The sequence below is a fragment of the Mustela lutreola genome, chromosome 9 (assembly GCF_030435805.1).
Source record: "Mustela lutreola isolate mMusLut2 chromosome 9, mMusLut2.pri, whole genome shotgun sequence".
In the NCBI taxonomy this organism is placed as follows: Eukaryota; Metazoa; Chordata; class Mammalia; order Carnivora; family Mustelidae; genus Mustela; species Mustela lutreola.
The window spans coordinates 25,566,713-25,589,540 of record NC_081298.1 but is presented as its reverse complement, the minus strand read 5'-3'; the positions used below and the strand labels follow the sequence as shown (position 1 = coordinate 25,589,540).

General features: G+C 54.6%; 1 protein-coding gene across 4 annotated transcripts in view; it reads right to left on the bottom strand.

Annotated features, from left to right (window-relative positions):
* Nucleotides 1-4,583: 4,583 nt before the first annotated feature.
* Nucleotides 4,584-22,828, bottom strand: part of COMMD7 (COMM domain containing 7) — an 80,044-nt gene continuing 61,799 nt past the window's right edge. The window contains exons 10-13 of one of the 4 annotated variants that reach the window (XR_009344608.1): nucleotides 19,139-19,315; nucleotides 5,453-5,699; nucleotides 5,086-5,266; nucleotides 4,585-4,851 (exon numbers count right to left, since the gene is read on the bottom strand). The gene's annotated coding sequence lies outside the window, so the exon portion shown is untranslated. Of the gene's footprint in view, nucleotides 4,852-5,085; nucleotides 5,267-5,452; nucleotides 5,700-19,138; nucleotides 19,316-22,828 lie in introns of all 4 variants that reach the window. The other 3 variants (XR_009344606.1, XR_009344605.1, XR_009344607.1) reach the window with 3 other exon arrangements.

Below are 22,828 nucleotides of genomic sequence, written 5' to 3'. Positions count from 1 at the left end.
ATCCTGCCTCCTGCCCGCCCGGGAGAGCAGGGGAGCAGGCAGCGGGGCCAGGGCAGCCCCTCCTTGCCCGCCGGGTGGCCGCACCCTGGCCTGGCATGGCGCCACCCAAGGTATGCAGGGGAGGAAAGGCGCACGGGCAGCAGGGGTCCACGCAGCCTGCTGGGAGACCCCCCCAACTTTCGCCCCTGCCCCCCCACCTCTGGCCCACCCTTGGAGCTGACCAACCAGCCCGGAACTTGTTTTTTCTAACTATAAACACACACCACACAGAAAACCAGCCAGAGAGCCTCCTTTGTTCAAACAGAATCTTCCCTTGGCCTTTTTTGGGGGCAGAGGCAACCAACAGTGCCCAGCCTGGGTGATGGCCTCTTACACGGGGACTGTCCCCCTAGATGAGGAGGTCCCCCTGGGGCCCCATTGTGGGCTCCGCCGCCTTCGCAGGCCCAGAAGCTCGCCCTGGCCCCGGTGTCTAAATATAGCTCAGGCTGGCTGAGCCTGAGGTCACACACACTCCCAACCGCTGGGGGTGGCCCCGCGCAGGATGGCGAGAGACGTCCATCCATCTGGGGATCAGGCAAGCATTTCGGGAGCCAGGCACGGTGCTGGGCTCTGAGCCCCAGCCATGAGGCAGCTGCGCCTTTGCCTCCGAGCTCACGGACCCTTCAGACTTGCTGCTCTGACATAAGGAGCTCCCTCTGCCGAGGGGACACACACAGGATCCCCTGACACAGACTGGAGGCAGCATGGAAAGAGGACCCTGAGTGAGGCTTGACGAGGTGAGGAGACATCAGGTGTGAGGGAAAGGGTGGGGTCCAGGCAGGGGGAAAGGAGCACATGGGACAGCCTCGTGTGGGCGTGAGGGTAGGATGCCTCTCAGTCAGGACCCAGGGCCCAGGAGCCGGGGCAGGACACTCTACCGGGCCAGGGGCTGGCAGGCTACAGAGCCCAGGGACACTTCTCTCCCTGGACACTTTTCTCCTTTCTCATCTGTTGCCCCTAGGGACTCTACACGGGCTGGGACACTTGGCAGAAAGCACCCAACAGGAGAGATCTGCCTGAATCTTTGATTTCCAAAGGTTTCTGGTGGCAAGGGTAGGCATGGAGGAGACGTGACAGAGGTGGGGAAGCTGGCAGGAGCCACAGGCAGGGCAAGGCTCCCCTGGGATAGCAGGTTAGAGGAGGAAAGGAAGACTGGACAGGACTTGGGGGCTGAGAGGGAGGGAGGGCTTGGCCTGCCTCTCCAGGTTTATCCAGGGGTTTCGGCTGCCTGTGTCTCCTCCCCAAACCTGGGTCATTGAGGTACTGACCAGGGCCCTGCCCGGGGGATGGACATGCCAAAATAAGAGGCAAAGTATTGGTTGAAAGGGAGCCCAGGCCTGGCTGGCGTGACACCAGATGTCCGGCGCTTGCGGAGAAGGTCATCTGCTCCTTCATCACTGATGGAGGGAAAGATGCCTGGGCTTCAGCACAGCTTTCTGGGTAGGGGCCGTCAGGCCGTGATGGTCTTTGGACCTCACACTTACAGCCACAGCAATAAGCCTTCCCAATGGGCCAAGTTTTCCATCTGCAAAGCTCTTTCCCATCCGGCATCTTACTCTGCCTTCAAACAGCCCTGGTGTGAGGCTGGGCAGGGAGGAGCAGCCCTTGTAGCCCCCCAGAGCCTGAGGCCTGCAGAAGCGACCTGATCTGCCCAGGCAGGGAAAGGAGGGGTGGTGATGTCAAGGGCCCCTACGTGGGGGGTACCCGGCACGCTCACTAGGGCTGCAGTGAGAAAGCATCAGGAGCAGAGCTTGAACTCGAGGCTGACTCCTTGGTCCAGGGCTACTCTGTCCTCCTGAGACAGAGGCTTAGCAAAGGTCTGGGACAGGGCCAGGCTGTTTTCTGAGACTAGAAGACAGAGGAGCAGGGGCCCAAGACAAGCAGAAACACCCAGAGCCATTTTCCAGTCTGAGAATGAGCATGTCTAACTTACACATGGGGAAACTGAGGTCCTGGCTGGGATCAGACCCCAAGAGCCTACGATTTCCCAAATCCTGGAGTTGCTGGGACTGGGTGGGTAAGTCCCATGGATTGCCAGAGCTCTGCGGATCCAGCCGTCCAGCAGCTCTTGCACTTGGAATATGGGAGGAAGAACTCTGGATGCAAATTTAGGAGAGAGGGTTCCGGGCCAGCGTTGCAGCTAATATCAGCCCTAGGGATTTGCAGGTCAGCCGGTTAAAGCAGCTCGGGTCAGGAGGGCTGAGGAGAGCACAGCACAGCCGGCACCAGCCATTTCAGAAATCTAGATGGTACAAATGGTGATGATGGTGGAGTCGGGCACCCCCTTCATCCCTCCATCTGCTTTCCTCCCTCCCTGCCTCCCTCTCTTCCTGAAGGGCAGTTCCTGGGCTGCGGGCAGGGTGTCCCAAGGGAGTCAGCAGCCCAGATCCAGCCTCCTTGGGGCTTCCTAGTCAATTTCCTCCTCCGCGAAATGGGCATCGAGGTGGTCACGTCCTGGAATTGTTGGAAGAGTCAGACGACACGCACGGACAGCCAGTGGGACAGCAGCTGGGTTAGTGCTGGAGAGGGACCGACTAGAGATAGTAAGCACAGTGGCCATAGTGGCTAGCCAACTCCCGGCCCGGCATTCAGGGCTCCCCTGTCTTGCAGCTTGCACGTACCTCACACCACGACCCATCCCGGGCCTTTCTACCTCAATGTGCCAGCTGCACTCCCACCTCTGGGTGGGATTTGTTCAGGCAGTTCTGCCTACCTGGAAGGCCTTTCCCTTCCCTCCCAAGTCCCACCCACCCCTCCAGAGCCCTTTCCTCACCAAGACAGACAGACAGACACACACACACACACACACACACACCCCTTCTCCAGACTTCATTTATCCTGGGCTCCCCCAGGGAGTCAGTCAGTACTAGCTTCTGGCACACGTGATACCCCCACCCGATGACAGGACCTGGGCTCTGGGGCTGTACAGGTCTGAGTTCAATCCTGCTCGCCCTCCTTCTGCGCCTTGGCTCCCTCACTTGCAAGATGGGGGCAACTGTAGTGTGCACCACGGGGCGGATCTCAGGCTCCTGTGGTGCTGAGGGCCCAGGAGGCACTTTGTAAGGAATAGGCCATTATTGTGGTTCTATATCTTTTGATTCCCCCTGTGCTTTTTACCTCTAAGCTGCCCTCCTTTGTTCCATGCTGCCCCGGTGGCAGGAAGCCTTAGGAAAAAGAGCTTGCAAAGGGGGCAGGGCCTTCCCCAAACTGCCTTTTCCTCTAGATGGGGGAGAAATATGGGGACTGGAGGATCTCCCCTTCTCCCTGAAATCACCCAGGCACAAAGCCACTTAGTAGTCGGACAAACAAAGATGGCTGGAAAGTTCCCTGGAATCCAGGTTTTGAAGCCATCCCAGTGGAACGATTGGTGGCTTGGGAGGTAAGGATTATGCTGGGGAGAGACGGTCTGATAGGAAAATGTGACACACTGGGCAGCTCAGCGCTGGTGATGTGCTCAGAAACAGGCGGATTGTGTCCTGGGTGGGAGCGGGGCTAGCTCTGGCTTCCCCAGGTTGTACTTCCTTTGTACATACAGCAAATGTGGTACCTAGCCCCAGCACCCGGCCCCTCTGTTAGTAGGTATCATGATGTGGTACCCAGCCCCAGCACCCGGCCCTTCTGTTAGTAGGTATCGCGAATGTGGTACCCAGCCCCAGCACCCGGCCCTTCTGTTAGTAGGTATCGCGAATGTGGTACCCAGCCCCAGCACCCGGCCCCTGTTAGTAGGTATTGCGAATATGGTACCCAGCCCCAGCACCCAGCCCCTCTGTTAGTAGGTATTGGGAATGTGGTACCCAGCCCCAGCACCCGGCCCCTGTTAGTAGGTATTGCGAATATGGTACCCAGCCCCAGCACCCAGCCCCTCTGTTAGTAGGTATTGGGAATGTGGTACCCAGCCCCAGCACCCGGCCCCTGTTAGTAGGTATCGCGAATGTGGTACCCAGCCCCAGCACCCGGCCCCTGTTAGTAGGTATCGCCAATGTGGTACCCAGCCCCAGCACCCGGCCCCTCTGTTAGTAGGTATCGCGAATGTGGTACCCAGCCCCTCCAGCAGTGCCAGGAGGTGAGCCTGTCCTGGAGAAATCACTCAATGTACAATGAGGCCTGCCCAGGGCTGTTTGTGGAAGCAAAATGATAGAAACCATCTAGATGCTCGGTAAGGGACTGGACAAAGAAATGATGGGCCAGCTCACGTGATGGACTACTGCTCAGCTGTTAAAAAGGAGGGGGTTGTATATGTATGGCCCCAAAGCGAGATGCACTCAGTGAAAAGTAAGGCACCTTGCAGAACAAAATACACAGAATGTTACCATTTATGTGAGGAGCGCATGCACCTGTGCGTACACAGCTGGCCCAGATACAGACAAAGGTGTGGTTACAGATAGAGACAGAAGTGTACAGACAGAAGAGCTACAGATACACACATACACATGAGAGTAGAAGGTTCAAAGGAACACCCACTAGCAGCCAGTAATGTTTGAGGGGAATGCAGCTGGGGAAACGCAGGGGAATTACTTTGGTTTTTAGGTTTTTATTCGTTACATTTTATTAATGTTTGAGAGAGTACAATGAGACCATGCTCCTGAAATACGTGCATGATGCTAAAATTTAAAAGAAAAGAATCTGGCCACGTGTCTGGAAGCTCAAGGCAGGGCTGGGCTGGGCTCTCAGTGGAGGTTGGTTGGTGAGGGGCAGGCCTGGAGGGCTGACTCTGGAACTTTTTCCTAAACCAGCTGTGGCTCTTTCTCCCGGAGGCCAGAGGCAGAGGGAGCTGGCTTTGGTGGCCACAGCAGCAGATGCAGGTTGCCTAGTCTGGAGAGATGTGAAACCTGAGCCATTTAGCCTGCAGGATGGGCCTGCCTTGACCCCTCTAGTCAGGGAAGGCCCCTGGAACATGGCAGACGGCCACCTTAAACATGTAGCCACCAAAGTGAGTGAGGTCCCGTGAGCCCCAGGCCTGCAGACAGGCCATCCCGTGGAGCCCACAGGTGTCTTCCCACGCCACTCCTGCCCCCGAGCCTGATGACCTCGGTGTCCCTTACATACCCAGACTGGTGATCAGCGAGGCTACGGGAAGGAGAGGGGAGAAGGCCATTCATGAACTTCTTGGCTGCTGGGCCCTGAGCGAGACACGTTTCCTACTCTGTATCTCTGGCCTTTTAACGGTTTAGAATAGTTTTTTGTTGCTTTAATTCTGGACACACAGGAGTTGAGAAGGTTTTTCACCCTGATAATGACAACAGAAGTTAAAATAATTCCAACGACGCCAAAGGATATATAGTGAACAGCAGATTTTTTCCACACCTCTTCTCCCCAGCCACACGGTTCCCTCCCCAGAGGTTCCACGCACACACGAGCACGTGGGGATCTAGCCACACCCCTCCTGTGATTCGGGGGGAAGCAGTCCACACACCTTGCTTTTTCCACTAAGAATATGTATCTTAGAGCTGCTTCCATAGCAGAACCTGCAAGCGGGCTCCTTCTTTTCCATAACTGGACTTCCACGGCACTCAGAATTCTTTAATATTTGTGTACTCGATCTGGAATTCTTCTCGGACTTTCCTGTGTGCATGCTTCAGTTCTGCACGGCAGCCCCAGAGGGCAGGCGGTTCGCCATGTTACAGATGAGGAAACTCGGGGGACCAACCATCCCTGTTTGCCTAGGACAGAACCAGTCTTAACATCAAGAGTTCCCCACCCTGGAAAGACCCTTCTTCCCAGGCAAACTAAAATGGTTGTTGACTCTAAAGGAAACAGAGGCTCGGAGAGGCCGGGGGAGTTCTCCCAAGACCTTGTGGTGGGTCAGCACAGACTCCTGATGGTGACGATGCTGGAGGAGGCCGGTGACAGCGTTCCCTCTGTGCCAGCCAGTGGTCCCTCGGCAGCCTGATAGGTTGACTGAGGGGCTCCACGAGTAGAAGCTGCGGCCACCAAACCTGGGTTTCCGCTCAGTAGCAGGGTTTGCCTGTGCTGGTCAGCTCCCTCTCAGCTTCTGGTCCTGGGCCCAGAATAGACACTCAGCAAGTGTTAAGCGAGGAAGAAAATGAATGAATGAATGAATGAAGTACTAACATTTGTCATCCACATTTTACAGATGGAAAAACTGAAGCACAGAGAAGCTAAGTCACTGGCTCAGGGCCACACAGCTCGTAAGCAGCAGGGTCAGGGTTTGAATCCAGAAGGGGGGGCTCCAGAGCCCATGAAACTTTTCCCTCTTCTGGAATGTTCTTGTCTGCATTACCCTGCAAGGCACTGCCTAGACCCCTACTTCCAGTTCCCTTTCACAAGAGCCCTGCCTTCCCTGTTCCTTGCTCCTGGCTCAGGGGCCTTGCTCTGCACCCCACTACATCCCCCTGGACTGGACGCTCAAACACAAAAAAGTCCGATGTCTTCACTTCAGCCTCCCCCACGGACTTTGCTTCATTTGTTCAATTCATTTGTCCAACTCTCCATTCCTTTGCTCAACAAACATTTACTGAAACTGAAATGAGCCAGCTCACCCCCCCCCCCCAGTACTAGAAATTCAGAGATGAATCCTGCCTGAGCCTTGTCCTCGGGGGACAAGGAAAACCAAAGAAGCAGGACTTGGAACCCAGCGAGAAAGCACTCGGATGGAGGTGGCCCCGGGCACAGCCGCAGAGGGGATGACACTGGGGGCTCCCAGCCGTGGGGGCTCCAGGAAAGCTCCTTGGAGAACATCTTATGCCAGCAAGAGTTAGCAAGACAGAGAGAAGGAGGAAGACAGAAAGCTGGGGGCAGAGTCGGTAACCCCCGGACAAACTGGCCTGGAATTAGGAGAGAACATGAGGCGTTCAGAAAGTGCAAGTTGTTCCTTACAGCTGGGGCCTGGGCTGTCCTCAGGTGGGGACATGTGGGCCTGAGAAGCCCCACCTCCTCCCCTGCTTACCTAATAGCTCTGCACCAGGCAGGGCTTCCAAGAATCTCGTGTCTAGGAACTGATCAGAAAAAAAAAACCCCAAATAATCAGCGATGTGGACGTGGAATTATGGATGGATGGAGGCTGTTTACCATGTTCTTTGTTTCAGCAAACAAGTGCAAACAGCCTCAGTGGCCAGCCATGAGAAATCACCACTACAGCCCAGGATCCATCACCGGCCGGAGTCGTCCGAACGGCTGAGAAACCAGGTTAGCAGAGACTGTACCGCGGCCCTAGAAAAATGCACCTGACCTAATGTTAAGTAAAAACCAGCAAGATGTAGAGGCACGTGGCTGGCTCAGTCAGTGGAGCATGGGGATCTCAGGTCTGTGAGTTTGACCCCCATGCTGGGTGTAGAGCATACTTAAAAATAAAATCATTTAGGGGCGCCTGGATGGCTCAGTGGGTTAAGGCCTCTGCCTTCAGCTTGGGTCGTGGTCCCAGGGTCCTGGGATTGAGCTCTGCATCGGGCTCTCTGCTCAGCAGGAAGCCTGCTTCCCCCCTCTCTGTCTCTGCCTGCCTCTCTGCCTACTTGTGATCTCTGTCAAATGAATAAATAAGATTTTTTAAAAAATCATTAAAAAACCACAAAAAGGGATGCCTGGGTGGCTCAGTCGGTTAAGCTGCTGCCTTCGGCTCAGGTCATGATCCCAGGGTCCTGGGATCAAGTCCTGCATGGGGCTCCTTGTCCAGCTGGGAGCCTGCTTCTCTCTCTGCCTCTGCCTGCCACTCTGCCTGTTGTGCTCTCTCTCTCTCTGACAAATAAACAAATAAAATATTAAAAAACAAAACAAAAACACACAAAAAAACAGGGGCATCTGGGTGGCTCAGTTTGGGTCATGATCCCAGAGTCCTGGGACCGAGCCTGGGATCGGGGTCCCTGCTCAGCGAGAAGCCTGCTTCTGCCTCTCCCTCTGCTGCTCCCCCTGCTTGTGTTCTCTCCCTCACTCTCTCTCTCAAATGAATAAATAAATAAATAAAATATTTTCTTTTAAAGCCCCCCCACACACAAAAAGAAACCCCAGCAAGATGCAAACTATTTTATTATTCGAAGTTAAGAGATACACATACATAAATACATGAAGATATTAGGAAGAAATGCATCAGATACTTCGGAGTAGTTATCTCTGGTGATGGGCTAACCTAGGGGTTATATTTCCTTTTTAAAAATAATTTCCTGTGTTCTCTGATTTTGCAACAGTGGGCCAGTCTCACTTTTATTTTCAGAGACCGACTCAAGGAAACAAGGTCCGTGAGGCCACAACTTCCCCTTCCAGCCTCTTTCCAACCCTCTGAGCCACACAGAACGACCTGTTGCCTCCACATCCCTGCGCCTCCAGCCTCCAGGCTTTCCTCTCTGCTGTTCCTCCATCTGAGCGCCCTTCCCTTTCCCCCTCCAGCCTGTGCGACTCCCCTGGCCTCCCAGGCCTGCCTCAGGGTCCCTCCTCTGAGGACCTCACACACACAGAGCTCCCACACCACTGAATGGTGGGTTTAGGCCCTGGACCCCGCACCAGGGCCTGAGCTGCTGGCGGGAAGGACACTGCCTCATCTATGCCCTCCCCAGACACCTTCTATACAGCCGAGAATTTTTTTGTTGGCCAGGACTGGGGGTCTCGAAGGAGCTCAGCATTTGCCGGAAGGAAGGAAAGAATGAATGCCCTCTCTCTATTGTCTGCCTCAGGGAAAACACTTTCTAAAATGCAGACCTGGGGGGCGTCTGGGTGGCTCAGGGGGTTGGGGCCTCTGCCTTCGGCTCTGGTCATGGTCCTGGGATCCTGGGATCGAGTCCCATATTGGGCTCTCTGCTTGGTGGGGGGCCTACTTGTCCCTCTGCCTGCTGCTCCCCTGCTTCCGCTCGCTCACTCTCACTCTCTATCTGACAAATAAATAAAATAGTTTTAAAAATAAAATACCAGTTACCCACCTGCTTGGAGGCCTGCCACCCACAGCCAAGGCGGGCCCCTCAGCGACACCCAAGACCCCGTCATCCCTTCCCGCCCCATCGCCCACTGACCCCGGAAAGGAAGTGTTGTCCCCGAACCCGCAGCCCCCACATGCTTCAGCACTTGCACTTTGGAGCCTCTGCAATCCTTGCTTGCCTGGCAAGGGCACCCAGCCTCTCCCTTCCCCAACCCTCCCAAGTGTCCCATCCTCGGAGAAGTAAAAGGATGCCTCTGCCGACCTATCCCCGGACCCCCGGTACCGAGCGTGATCTCAGTGAGGGGGACCACTCGTCCTGGTTTGCACAAGCCTCTCCTGGTCGGCACTGAGAGTCCCGAGTCTCGAGAGTACCTCCGTCCTGGGCAGACCCCATGACGGTCACCCTAGCCTCTGCGGACTCTTTCCAGGGTGGGTGAGTGTGCTCCCACCCATTGCTGGGAGAACCTCTACCTGAGAGCCTCTCGGGGCAAGCCCACCTACCCTCACCCTGCCCTGCCAGGGCCACGTAACAGGCCCAAGGAAATGTTTGTTGATGCTGGCTGACTGCCTGGGGAACAGATAAACGACAGAAGGACGGAAGGAACGAATGCATGAACGAATAACTTCACCTCCTTTAAATCTTTGCTCAGATGTCACCTTCTCCATCGGCCTTCCCTGGCTGCCTGGGCTCCAAGGACAACCTCTCTGGCACCCTCCCTGGGGTTTTTGCGGGATTTATCACAGACCTGCCTTCTCCACGTGTCACTCTTCAGTTCCTTTGGGGTCTGTCTCCCCCATGAGCATGTCAGCTCTACCAAGACAGCGCTTTTGCCAGTTGTGTTCCCTGCTCTGTCCCCACAGCCTGGGACAGCAGGTGCTCAGCCGGTAATCAGTTGAAGAAATGAATGAACAATGATTGAATGAGGGGACCCTGCATTTCCCCGCCCAAGGTGGAGCCTCTTGGATTTCTTTGTCTGCATCTCCTCTTTCGTTTAGTTCATTCAACAGACATCAGCGCCTACCATGTCCGGGCTGGGGGGAGGGGGGGATCGGGAGGACTGCAAAGCAGAGTGCCCAGTCTAAGGGGCTGCTGGTGGCAGTGGGGTGGGGAGCGGCGGACAGAGATCAGGCTGGTTATGATGCCATGGACCTGGCATTTGGGAGATGGGGTCCATGGGCAGGACCTTGGGCACTGCAACAGCCCTAAAAGGCCAGGATCGTAGTAACCATGCCCAACATATCTTGAACACTCGCTATGTCTCACCCACTGTTTTGAGCACTTCACGTATATTTTCTCGGTGAATTCTCCAATCACCCAGCTATAGTTCTTTGTCCCCATTTTGCAGATGAGGAACCAGAGGTGAGGGAGGCTGAGTTACCTTGTCCGGGCGACACGGCAATAAGCGGGGAGTCAGAATCAGACTCTGGGGCCAGCGGCTAACCCCAGTGCTATAGGAAAGGAAGGAGGTTCTGACTGAAGTCAAGTTGCTGCTCAGACGCAGGGCTGGGCTTCACAGCCTGTCCCCAGGACTCCAAAGGCAGCCTGGGTCCCAGTCGGTGGCTGTCCTGGAGTTGGTGGTGAAGGGGACCAAAGGGAGATGCACAGGAAGCAGGGGAGGAGTCTCTGTACTCCAGTTGGGATCCATGTTCAAAAGGTACAGAACTACCCAGGATGGGGGGGTTGAATTTGGGGGGGAGTCCCCAGCCTGGGTGGGGAGATGGGGGCAGGCTTCTAGGCAGCAGTGTCCCCTTCCTCTTCTCTCCTAACGAATGGGTAGGGAAGCTGTGGGCAACTGTCTCCAGCCCTTCTCACGTCTGGCCACCCATCGGCCGGTCCAGAGAGGAACGTGCAAAACCCAGCGTGGGCAGCGGCCCCCATCCTGGGCCACTCCTCCTGGGCCCCATGAAGCTGCCTCCCTGACTTACCCCTGTGATACCAAAGCTCAACCCAGGTCAGGAGCTATGCTGAGTGACTCCATGTAACTATCTTATTCAATGCTCACACCCACCTAGGACAGGGAAATCAAGTTCAGACAGTGGGGTACCTGCCCACGTCACCAGCAGAGTGGGGGTTCCAACCCCGACTATCTGGGTCCGGAGCCTGTGTCCCTCACCCCTACCCAGGAGGTACAGCCCTGGCTCCCTGCCAGCCTGAGCATTTAAGCCCCTGCCGTGGCCCCACAGCCCAGCAGAGGGCTCAGAGCAAGGAGGCACACATGAACACACCCTTATTATTTGACATCTAGGAGCAGTGACGGGGCGTCTGGGTGGCTCAGTCAGTTAAGCACCCAACTCTTGATTTTGGTTCAGGTCATGATCTCAGGGTCGTGGGATTGAGGCCCGCATCTGCTTATCCCTCTCCCTCTGCTCCTCCCCCCTCCCGACCACATTCTGTTTCTCTTTCTCTCACATACATAAATAAATAAAATCTTTAAAAAAAAAATAAAAGAAAGAAATCTAAGGGCAGTGACTTCTCTCTTTGACTTCTACCCTCCAGGTCTGGGAGATAATAATCCAATCCCACATTTGGACAGGATTCAAGCCTTTTCAAAGCTGTCCCCTCCTTGAAAGAAAGAAAAGTGGCAGGGAACTGACTTTCAAACAGATGACACCTAGCCCCACCCCACAGCTGTTTGCAAAGGGGAGGTGATGGCACCTCCCTGAGCCTCAGTGTCCCCATCTGTCACAGGGGCTGATGATATCACGGAGAGGAGACAATAGAATCCTTTGCCAGACGCACACAGTGGGTGCCTGGGAGGGTAGTTTCTTTCCACTGAGGGTCACAACACTCTCCAGGGTCTGTCCCCGACCTCCCTCCCTACTTTTAAACCATGGATGTTTTCCACCATGATGTGTTGGAAACACACAGAACCTTGGGAATGAGCGGAGCCTGGTGGGCGTGCTCAAGGCGGGCACAAATGTCCTCCTCCACCTTCAGAGCCTTCCCCTCAGGCCCGTGTCTCTACTGCACGCCCTAGGGGTGCTGCCTCCCTCCTTTCGTCCTCGCTGCTTCCTCTGGAGGTGGGTCCTTGGGTTAGCCCACCTCCCAGAAGAAGAGTCCAAGGGTCTGAGGGCCAACGGGGCTGACCGGCGCCCACAGCCAGTGAGCGGTGGAAGCGGGGTGTGGCTTTCTGTCCAGGTAGGTTTGCTGACATGGAGAGATGTAAACCATGTGTTATTAAATGAGAAAGCAGCATGGACGGCAACAGAGTGTACGTTGAGAGAGTGTCACTAAAATGGAACAGGGGTTGTCTCTAGGTGATGGGACAATTTACGGTCCCACTGTCATTCTTTTCCTTATTTGTATTGCCTAACTTTTTATGGCCGCTTTACGGAGATGGAATTCGCATAGCATACAACTCACTCATTTAGTGTCTGATTCGATGGTTTCTAGCATATTCGCGGAGTTGGGCGACCCTCAGCACTCTTGCTAATACTGTCATCATTCCCCCCACAAAACCCCACTCATTAGCGCTCACTCCGCATTGCCCCAAACCCCCACTCCTAGCCCTAAGCAACCGTTTCTTGTCTCTACAGATGTGTCTGTTCTGGACACTTTGTACAAGTGGATTTCTACAACACGCGGTCCTCTCTGTGTCTGGCTTCTCCCACCAAGCTTGTCTTCGGGGTGCCTCCGTGTAACAGCAGGTGTGACTTCATTCCTTTTCAAGGAATGAAGGCTAAGTAACATCCCATATTGTATTTCTCAATTCATCAGTTGACATTCAGGTTATTTCTACCTTTTGGCTGCTGTGAATAATGCTCCTATTAGCATCTGTGTAATATTTGTGTGTGGATATGTGGGAGAGAGAGAAGGAGACTCCTCATGGAGCAGGGAGCCCAATGCAGGGCTCAATCCAGGACTCTGGAATCATGACCTGAGCCCAAAGTCAGATGCTTAACTGACTGAGCCACCCAGGCGCCCCTGGACATGTGTTTCCAAGTCTCTTGGATAAATAGCTTGGAGTAGAATTGCTGGGTCATGTGGCAATGCTGTGTTTAACCTTTTGAGGAACTGACAGTCTGTTTGCCACAACATTTTACACGCCACCACAGGGCACAAGGGCCACAATTTCTCTACATCCTCACCAACCTTATTATTATCGGTCTTTTTGATGAAAGCCATCCTAGTGGGTATGAAGTAATATCTCATGGGATTTTGATTTGCATTTCCCTGATGACTAATAATGTTTAACATCTTTCATGTGTCTGTTGGCTCTTTGCGTATCTTCTTCGGAGAAATGTCTACTCACATCCTTTGCCCATTTAAAAAATTGGGTCATTTTTGCCTTTATTATTAAATTATTGAAGTGGGATCTGAACCCGGGTCCTGCTCTACGGCAGGTGATAGATCCTGCGCCCACAGTCATGCCTCCCTGCCTGCCTGTCAGGAGATCTGGAAGCATCCCCCAGAGTCCTGCCTACCCTCTGGGCAAGCTGTGGCCCGTACAGCTGCTGCAGAAACCAGCCCAGCTGGGGCCAGGCCCACAACAGGTGTCCAGTGAGTGTCTATGGATGGACACAGAGGGACACACAAGTCCCTCTCCAGGAATCGGTGAACTAAAGGGGAAGAAAACCCCCCCAGAACAAAAAGTCCACACCACAGAAGGAGGAAATGGTCGAGCCCTGCTCCAGAAGTTGGAGATAAGCCCCGTGGCCCAGAAGCCCTCCATGGCAATTCCTTCTTGGTGGCCGTGACCTATCTGCCTGCTTTTATGCAACTGACTGTTGGCCTGCGTGAGGCTGGGACAGGGAGGCCCAGCGAGATTAGCAGGGAACTGGAGAGCATATCTGCTGAAGGGGGGATGGCAGCAGATCCTAGGGGCCACGGCTGTCAGAGGAGAAGGGAGCCCCGGTGGGGTGGGGCCCTGCTGCCGGACCCCTGCCCCAGCCCCAGCCCCAGAAACCCACTGCTTCCTCAGGAAGAGCACTGGAACCCTCCACACCCAGTTCTGGAATCCAGCTGCCTGGGTTTGAATCCTGGACTCACTATCTGCTTGCTGGTGATCCAGGCAGTTAATATCCCTCTCTGAATCTCAGTTCCCCGCTGAGTGTCCCCTGGAAGAATGAAGATAACCAGGGAGGGATGAAATGAGACCATAACGCAGCCTCTTGGTGGGGAGAGGCTGCTGGGGGGAAGCTGGGGACGGCAGGCTCTTCTGCTGAGCTCCCCCAGGCCCCCAACTCCGAGCTGGAAGACTGCCGTCCTGTGACATGGAGCCAGTGACTCTCCCACGAACACCACAGAGCAGCCACTGGCAGGAAGCTTCTCCCTCGGACAGACCCTCAGCCTCACCGACACAGTCTCACGGGGAAGGCAGGCAGTGTGGGGCCATGTGGGTTGCCCCTCACTCAGGCAGCCTGAGTTCAAATCCCACTCACAAGCTGTGAGCTTTGGGGAAGGGCCTGCCTCTCTGTGCCTCTGTTTACCTGCTAGAGAATGAAGATGACAACTGTGTTTACTCTACAGGATGGTTGGGAAGATTAAATGGGCCGATGCAGTAAAATATGGATTAAAGTCTCAGATTTATTCTTTCTTTCTTTCTTTTTTTTTTTTTTTAAAGATTTTATTTATTTATTTGACAGACAGAGATCACAAGGAGGCAGAGAGGCAGGCAGAGAGAGAGAGAAGAGGAAGCAGGCTCCCTGTGGAGCAGACAACCCTATGTGGGGCTCGATCCCAGGACCCTGGGATCATGACCTGAGCCGAAGGCAAGGCAGAGGCTTTAACCCACTGAGCCACCTAGGTATCCCAGCTTTATTCTTTCTTAATTAGTTTCTTTTTAGTCATCTCTACACCCCATATGGGGCTCAACTCATGACCCCAAGATCAAGAGTCAGATGATCCTACTGACTGAGCCAGCCAGGGGCCCCAAAGTCTCATCTTTAAAATAAAAGTTAGAGGGGCGCCTGGATGGCTCGGTTGATTAAACATCTGCCTTCAGCTCAGGTCATGATATCAGGGTCCTGGGATCGGGTTCCGTATGGGGCTCCCTGATTCTTCCTCTGCCTGCTGCTCTCCATGGTTATGGGTTCTCTCTCTCTCTTACAAATAAATAAATAAAATCTTTAAAAATAATAATAACAAAATAAAATAAAAAATAGAGGGGCACCTGTCAGTTAAGTGTCTGACTCTTGACCTCAGCTCAGGTCTTGGTCTCAGGGTCTTGAGTTCAAGCCCTACGTTGAGCCCCACATTAGGCTCCACGCTGGGCATGGAGCCTACAATAAATAAATGGATGGACAGATAAATAATATCAAGTTTAGAGAACCCTCCACATCCTTTCAACTTATCTGGCCCCCATATTCCCTTCGTGTCCTCCAGGGCCCCAAGGTTCCTCCAGCTTTCTTACGTGGAGGAGGAGGGTGAGATTTCCAACCATACTGGCATTTCCCAAAGTGAGTTCCTGAGCCCTCTAAACTCATGAGATGCTTTTTGAAAAGATCCCTGAGAAGTACATCTCCATCAGACAGACCTGGCTGCCGGGTAGCTAGCGCCACCGCCCTTCAGCCGTGCCCAGGGACGGACCCGAGAAGCCCTGCAGCGAGGAAACCCAGCGGACGCTCATGCTGGTGTTTCCCCAAATTTATTTGACCACGAATGCCCTTTTCTGCCCAATATCAATTTAGCATCTTCCTGGAAAAACACTGATGTCAAGGTCAGTTTTAGCTCACAGTTTCCATCTTATAGAAAAGACAGAAGGTTTTCCTAAGATCACTATCCCTGCATTTGAGAAGCCCAGGTTCTCTAGTGCGGTCACGTTGGCCCAGAGGAGAGCGGCGCCCTGCCATGTGCTCTCAGTCCTGCTCTCCAGGGCCAGAAAGGTTGGAGCGTGAAGGCCCCTTTGGGACACCCAGCAAGGATGGGCCCAGCTCTCTTCCAGCCGCCGCAGCAGCCTTGGCTCTCACAGACCACACGCAACGCCCAGACATTGTCATGACAGAAGATGGCACCTTCCAGAGCCTTCTAGAAAAAGGAGTTGCCAAAAGGAAGCCTCTAGGGGTGGGGCAAGCCCCGCCTCGGGCAGGGAGAGGTGTCTCAGGCTCCGGAGTGCCCTGGCACCTGCAGAGGAGGCCCTGGGAGCACCGGGCCCCATCAGCACGGCAGCACCGCTTGCAAATCATCCCTTCCATCTCTCTGTAAACGTTCTGGCAAGTCTAACATTTGGCAACCAAAGTACATATCCCAGACGGCCGTGTGAACCTAGGACAAGTGCCAGCATTTGTCTTGAGGCCCCGTAGGGTTTGGAAAACAGGATTACTCAGCGAGTCAGTGGAGGAGAGGGTCATTCATTGGGCACCTACAACAGAGTGCGTGTTGTGTCAGAAGTTCTATCTTTACCATGAGATCTCAGTTCTGATAACAACCCCATTTTACAGATGGAGAAACTGAAGCTCAGAGTGGGGAGGTAACATAGCCAGGGACACAACAGAGCTGGGAGTCAAACCCCCACCTGGTTTTGCCTCCACAGTCCTAGCACTCCCCACTCCACTGTGCAGTTCTGCTGGGATGTCTCCCTGCCTGGCATCCCTCCGAGACCTTGGTCCTTGCCTCAATCCCAGGGCCCCTTTCTCGATACTAACCCGGGTTCTCAGGGCCAGGGGTGTGAGGAAGGGAACCAGAGTGGAGACTAATGTAGTCTGGCCTCTAGGGTCTGGCCCACATTGTGGAATCGTTATTTTATTTTATTAAAGGCTTTATTTATGGGCGCCTGTGTGGCTCAGTGGGTTAAGCCGCTGCCTTCGGCTCAGGTCATGATCTCAGGGTCCTGGGATTGAGTCCCGCATCAGGCTCTCTGCTCGGCAGGGAGTCTGCTTCCTCCTCTCTCTCTCTCTGCCTGCCTCTCTGCCTACTTGTGATCTCTCTCTGTCAAATAAATAAATAAAATCTTAAAAAAAAAAAAAGACTTGGGACGCCTGGGTGGCTCATTGGTTGGGCAGCTGCCTTCGGCTCAGGTCATGATCCCAGCACCCTGGGATCGAGTCCCACATCGGGCTCCTTGCTCAGCAGGGAGCCTGCTTCTCCCTCTGCCTCTGCCTGCCTCTCTGTCTGCCTGTGCTCACTCGCTCTCTCTCCCTCTATCTCTGACAAGTAAAAAAAAAAAAAAAAAAAGACTTTATTTATTTATTTGACAGACAGAGATCACAGGTAGGCAGAGAGACAGGCAGAGGGTGGGGAGAAGCAGTCTCCCTGCTGAGCAGAGAGCCCAATGCGGGGCTTGATCCCAGGAATCCGAGATCATGACCTGAGCCAAGGCAGAGGCTCAACCCACTGAGCCACCCAGGTGCCCCTGGAATTGTTATTTTAGCCCCCACCAATCTGATCATAGGTTGGGGGCAAGTAGGTTGATAAATCAGTTTTCGGTCTTCTTTGGGGTAAGATTTTGTTTATTTATTTATCTACCTATTTATTTATTTGTTGGTTGGTTTATTATTTTATTTATTTATTTGACAGAAAGAGACAGCAAGAGAAGGAATACAAGCAGGGGAGTAGGAGAGGGAGAAGCAGGCTTCCTGCTGAGCAGGGAGCCTGAGGCGGGGCTCCATCCCAGGACCCTGAGATCATGACCTGAGCTAAAAGCAGAAGCGCTTAACGACTGAGCCACCCAGGCACCCCAATAAATCAGTTTTCCGAGCCTGCCAAGCTGAAAGCCAGCCACCAGCCTGAGGTGACCCTGCCCTCAAGAAGACCCCCAGGCACCCAGCCTAAGCTGGCACCTGGGCTAAGCCCCTTATCTTTGGGTCATTGTTGCCCACTCCTGGCTATAGTCTCCTCCCAACATCCCCCAGCCCCCAACTCACTTGCAGGGTGCTGGCACTCAGCTGGGTGGTGGGGGTGGGGGGAGACATCACACAAACCTTTTGGAAACCTCTTTCCCCTCCCCTCTCCAGATTCCCCAGAATTCCTGGGTCAGCAACATGGCTGTATGCTGGGAGGTAGGGGAGAGTCTCAGCCAATCTCTCATGGGCAGGCCCCCTGCTCCGTCTGCACAGCTGCAGGGAAGGAAGGCCCCACCTGAGTTCCCAGTGCCCCGAAACAGCCACCCGGCTGTGCCCTTCCTTCTGTCCATCACGGGAGGGGTCCCTGGCAAGGGGGAGGAGCGGCATCCCAAGCCTGCCCTGCACCAGAGCTATTCCTCTGCTCACACCCTTCCTCAAACCATCTGAGAGGCAGGCCTCCTGCTCTCTGTCCTCAGTGCGGCCAGATCACAGGCAAGAGGGACTTGCCCGAGGCCACGTGGCTAGGCAGGGGTGGGCATCACTCCAGGGTCTGGCAGACTCCAGAGCTGGGGTCATTTCTCCAAGTACAGTGCAGTGGTCAAGGTGTGGATTCTGGAGTGAGACCGCTAGACTCAGGTTCTGGCTCCTCCACCTGCTCAGGGGTCACCTGGGGCTAGTTACCCAAACTCTCTGTGCCTCAGTATCCTCATCTAAACAGTGCTGTCAGGCAATCCCGAAGTCTGAGCCCTGGGTGAGTTGCACGGCCTTGGGTGAGCAACAACCTGCTGGTGCCTCAGTTTACCCTGACTTAAAATGGAGACCTTGATACACATCCAGCACGGGCTGGAATGAGGATTAAGAAAAGACAACCGTGCATCTAGAGCTTTCCGGCAGGTGGTGCCACGGGGCCTACTTATTGTCTGGGGGTGTTATGGTCAAGGTGCTATCAGCCAGACCAGCTCCGGAAGGACACACAAGAAGGGGTCTCAGAGGGCAAGGAGTGGGTGCTGGGGAACCCTAACTTGTTCCTCCATGTCATTTTATACTTTCAGAATTTTGTATTACACACATGTGTTATTACTATTTCCGAAGCAGGTTGCGTAACAGCCATACAAAGGTGCTCCCTTGCCATGATGCACGGTCTCATGCTGTCAGAGACCCCGTCTGCTGATCCTGGGTTTCCCAGCCCTCCAGAGTCACACCTTGTCCAGGCCCTTGTCCAGGCCCTGTCTTTCAGCCCACTCTGTGTTTCCCAGCAAGGCCCTAGCACAACCTTAAGAGCCAGAGGCGTCTCCTTCCAAGCACAGGCGTGTGACCCAGGGCCAGCCAAGTCTCCACCCCTCTACCTGTCCCCTGGCCCACCTGTAAGTGAGGTGACCACACTGCCCCACACTGCCTCCCCAGCTGTAAGGACTAACATGAGGTACTAGAGGGGTGCCTGGCTGGCTCAGTCAGTGGAGCATGGAACTTTTGATCCCAGGGTCATGAGTTTAAGTCCATGTTGGGCATAGAGCTTACCTTAAAAAAATCAGGTATGGGGCACCTGGGTGGCTCAGTGGGTTAAAGCCTCTGCCTTTGGCTCAGGTCATGATCCCGGGGTCCTGGGATCGAGCCCCGCATCGGGCTCTCTGCTCCACAGGGAGCCTGCTTCCTCCTCTCTCTCTGCCTGCCTCTCTGCCTGGTTGTGGTTTCTCTCTGCCAAATAAATAAAAAAATATTTTAAAGAAAATGAGATATTAGACTGCTAGGTACAAAGCCCTGCTTCCTGTCCTCTGAAAGGGCAAAATGATGTTGAAGGGAAGCTGCCTCCTCCTCTGAGCTCATCTCCCCACACAGCCTCTCCCACCCCTGCAGGTGGACGGCAAACCTACCAAAAGCAATGCGCCTCTAGGCCTTGGCATTTGCCAGTCCTCTCTGGGCAGACCCCTTCTTCATCTCTGGGAGGCTGGCTCCTTCACATCACTCACTTTCTCCCAAGTGTTGCCTCTTCACAGATGCCCTCCTAGACCACCTGTCTAAAGTGGTCCCCAGACCCCCCTCTAACTTACCCCGATTTGTTTTCTGCATGGTACTTGCCATTACCTGAAATTTTAAAGATTTTACTTATTTATTTGACAGAGAGAGAGAAAACACAAGCAGGGGAGCAGCAGAGGGAGAGGGAGAAGCAGGCTCCCCAGCTGAGCAGGGAGCCCGACGCAGGGCTCGATTTCAGGACCCTGGGATCATGACCTGAGCCGAAGGAAGATGCTTAATGACCGAGCCACCCCAGCGGACCTGAAATTGTGTTTTTTTTTTTTAAATGAACTCTTAGAGGTAATTTTAGATTCACAGAAGAATTGCAAAGACAGGACAGAGGGTTCCCGTCTACACATCACCCAGTCTTTCTCATGTCACCGTGTCACCTAACCTGACCACGGTACGGCTGTCAGAACGAAGACACTAACCCGGAACATCACCATTAACTAAACTGCAGACTTCGTTCCAATGAAATTGTACTTCTCCTTTATTTATATACTGGTTTTCTTTTATTGGTTTATATACTGGTTTTCTTTTTTTTTTTTTTTTAAGATTTTATTTATTTATTTGACAGATAGAGATCACAAGTAGGCAGAAAGACAGGTAGAGAGAGAGAGGGAAGAGGAAGCAGGCTCTCCACAGAGCAGACAGCCCGACGCGGGGCTCGATCCCAGGACCCTGGGATCATGACCTGAGCCAAAGGCAGAGGCTTTAACCCACTGAGCCACCCAGAGGCCTCTATATACTGGTTTTCAACTGCCGGAAGGAAAACTCTGAGAAGCAGGGAGGTGGCCGTACTTAACTCACCACCAAGTCCCTCAGACCTGACAATAAACAGTGATCGGTAAAGGGAGGGCCGATGATTACTGAGGACTCCCTCTGCCATGCACGGTTCTGAGTGTACTAAATATTGTAATCATTTAATCCTTAGGACAGCCCACGAGGTAGCTACTAATTATGGGGAGACTGAGGCACGGCACAGTTTGGTGGCAGGCCAAGGCCGCACAGGTCATTAGCGCCCGAGAGGATGGACTCTGGGGCTGCCCTCTGTACCAGAATGAACGCAAGTCCTTCTGTGTCCTCAGTCCGCATCAGAGCAGGGGGGCCAGCACCCTTCTGTGGGCAGGACACTGAGGCCCCAGGGCAACTGATTTGCCTGAAGCCCCAGGATGGACTGGGGCACAGGGCAGGGATGGAACCTGAGCCTGCGGCCTCCAGCTGCCTGCCCTGGGGTTGTGACTCTCCCAGTTCCACTCCCAGGGCCACCATCGACGGGCTCCACCCTGCTGCAGGGAAACAGAGGCGGCTGGTTCATGGGCTCTCTCCTGAACCCCCGACTTCCCAGAGGGGCGCTGAGATCCCCCATCCCCTCCCTTTGCCCATAGCCTTAGCCGGGGCCTCCAGGATCTGACCCCTGGAGAGGCGGGGGTGGAGGATGGGCCCTCTCCATCCTAGAGGAGGCCGCCTTCTCAGGGGGCTAGCTGGGCTCTGGGGCAGGGAGGGAAAGGAAGAAGTGGTCATCCCTGCCTGGATGGGGGTGTGGGGAGAAGTGGAGCAACGGGGAGGGTTATTGGGCTTTTCCCAACACCCTGGGACCAGCCGGAGAGGGGTCTGGGCACCCCCTAAAGGGAAAAGCCACTCTGGAGCCCTTGGACGGGACCAAGGCCGGCCGCCCCCATCCAGCCTGGGTTCCGCCCAGCGCCAGCCTGGCGCAGACTCGAAGCCCTAATAATGTTTGCTGGATGCTTTGAATACAAGCGTCAGTGCCCAGAATCTCCTTGAGGTTTCAGCCAGGCGTGCCCGCCCCATCCCCCCTTCTGGGGAGCAGCATAAGTATGGGGGGGGGGGGCATGTGACAGGGGACACCATGAGGTGGTGGCAGCCTCCGTGAGAGAGGCAGGCTGCTCCACCCAGAGCTGGGGGTAGGGGCGCCTTGTGCGCGGCTAATTAAACAGTGACTGTGATGAATCGGGGAGAGGCTGCTGCTTGCTAATTAAAGGTGCGGGTGGCTTGCCTGGCAAGGGAGGAAGGCAGGAGCAGCTCTGGAACCATGTCAAGAGGCCAGGCCGGCAAGGACAGCACCGGCTCTGGGCATCCCTTCCATGCTCAGGGCCCTCCCAGCAGGGCCCCATGGCCCCCTCCCCACTTCCCTATCTCTCCTACCCACCTTGCCAGAGCTTGGGGCCTCAGACTTCCCCCTCCCCACCAGCCCAAATTGCGCTCCCGATAAGGGCCCAGGCGTTGGGGGGGGAGGAGCCTGCTGGTGCCCAAGGTCTGGGCTGGTAGGAGAGCATCCTTCTGAGCCTCTGAGGTTCACTTCCTTTCGCCCGGCTCCCAAGAACCCCGAGTTGGGCGAATGAGCTCCATCAGGATGGGAGGTGAGCTGGTGGGAACGAGGCCCCACGATGACTTCTGGAATGACAGATTCTGGGCCTCACCCAGTTTCCCTGTTGTAACACACCTGACGTTAGCCGGGGGCCTGCTCTACCCGCCATGCCCCGCCGGTGTGTGAGAGAGAGAAAGACAAAGGTGGAGAGACTATGTTCCTTTCTGGTCTCAGCACACAAATCTAGAAAAGGAAGACGGGAAGCAAGGATGTCTGGTCCTCAGAGTTCCTAGATAGTAGACAATAAGAGCTCCGACTGCCTGCTCCTGCAGGGCAGGGCGTGGATCGGTGGCTAAGAGCACCCCCGCCCCAGGGCCAGAGCTCCCAGTCCCATGCCCACCACTTGCCAGCCGTGTGGCCTTGGGCACAGTAGCTAATTGCTCTGGAGCCTTGGGCTCCCCGTCTGCAAAGCTGAGGATGGCGATGCTGCTACTCAAAGGGTCGCTGAGGGGACCAAGAGAGAGAATCCAGGTGAGGCACTTAGCACAATGTCTGGTCCACAGAACAGGCCCCGAAATGCCAGCCATTATTATGTAAAAACTCAGGGGACGCCGGTAGGTGTGGCCCAGTGCCCACCACTTCCAGGTGACCTCCTTATTGACAGCACAGCTGAGTCGTCTCAGAGCAATTCTATCGGACACAGCGAGAGCATGTCACCCTTCCCACCAGGGCTCTCGTGTCCTCTCTGACCCCATAACCTTCTGAGGAAAGTAGAAGAGTCGAGAAGCAAACACAATGGGTGCTCAGAAAGCTAAGTGACCCGCCCCCCAAGTCAAACAGCTCAGCGAGGGCCAGAGACGGCCCTG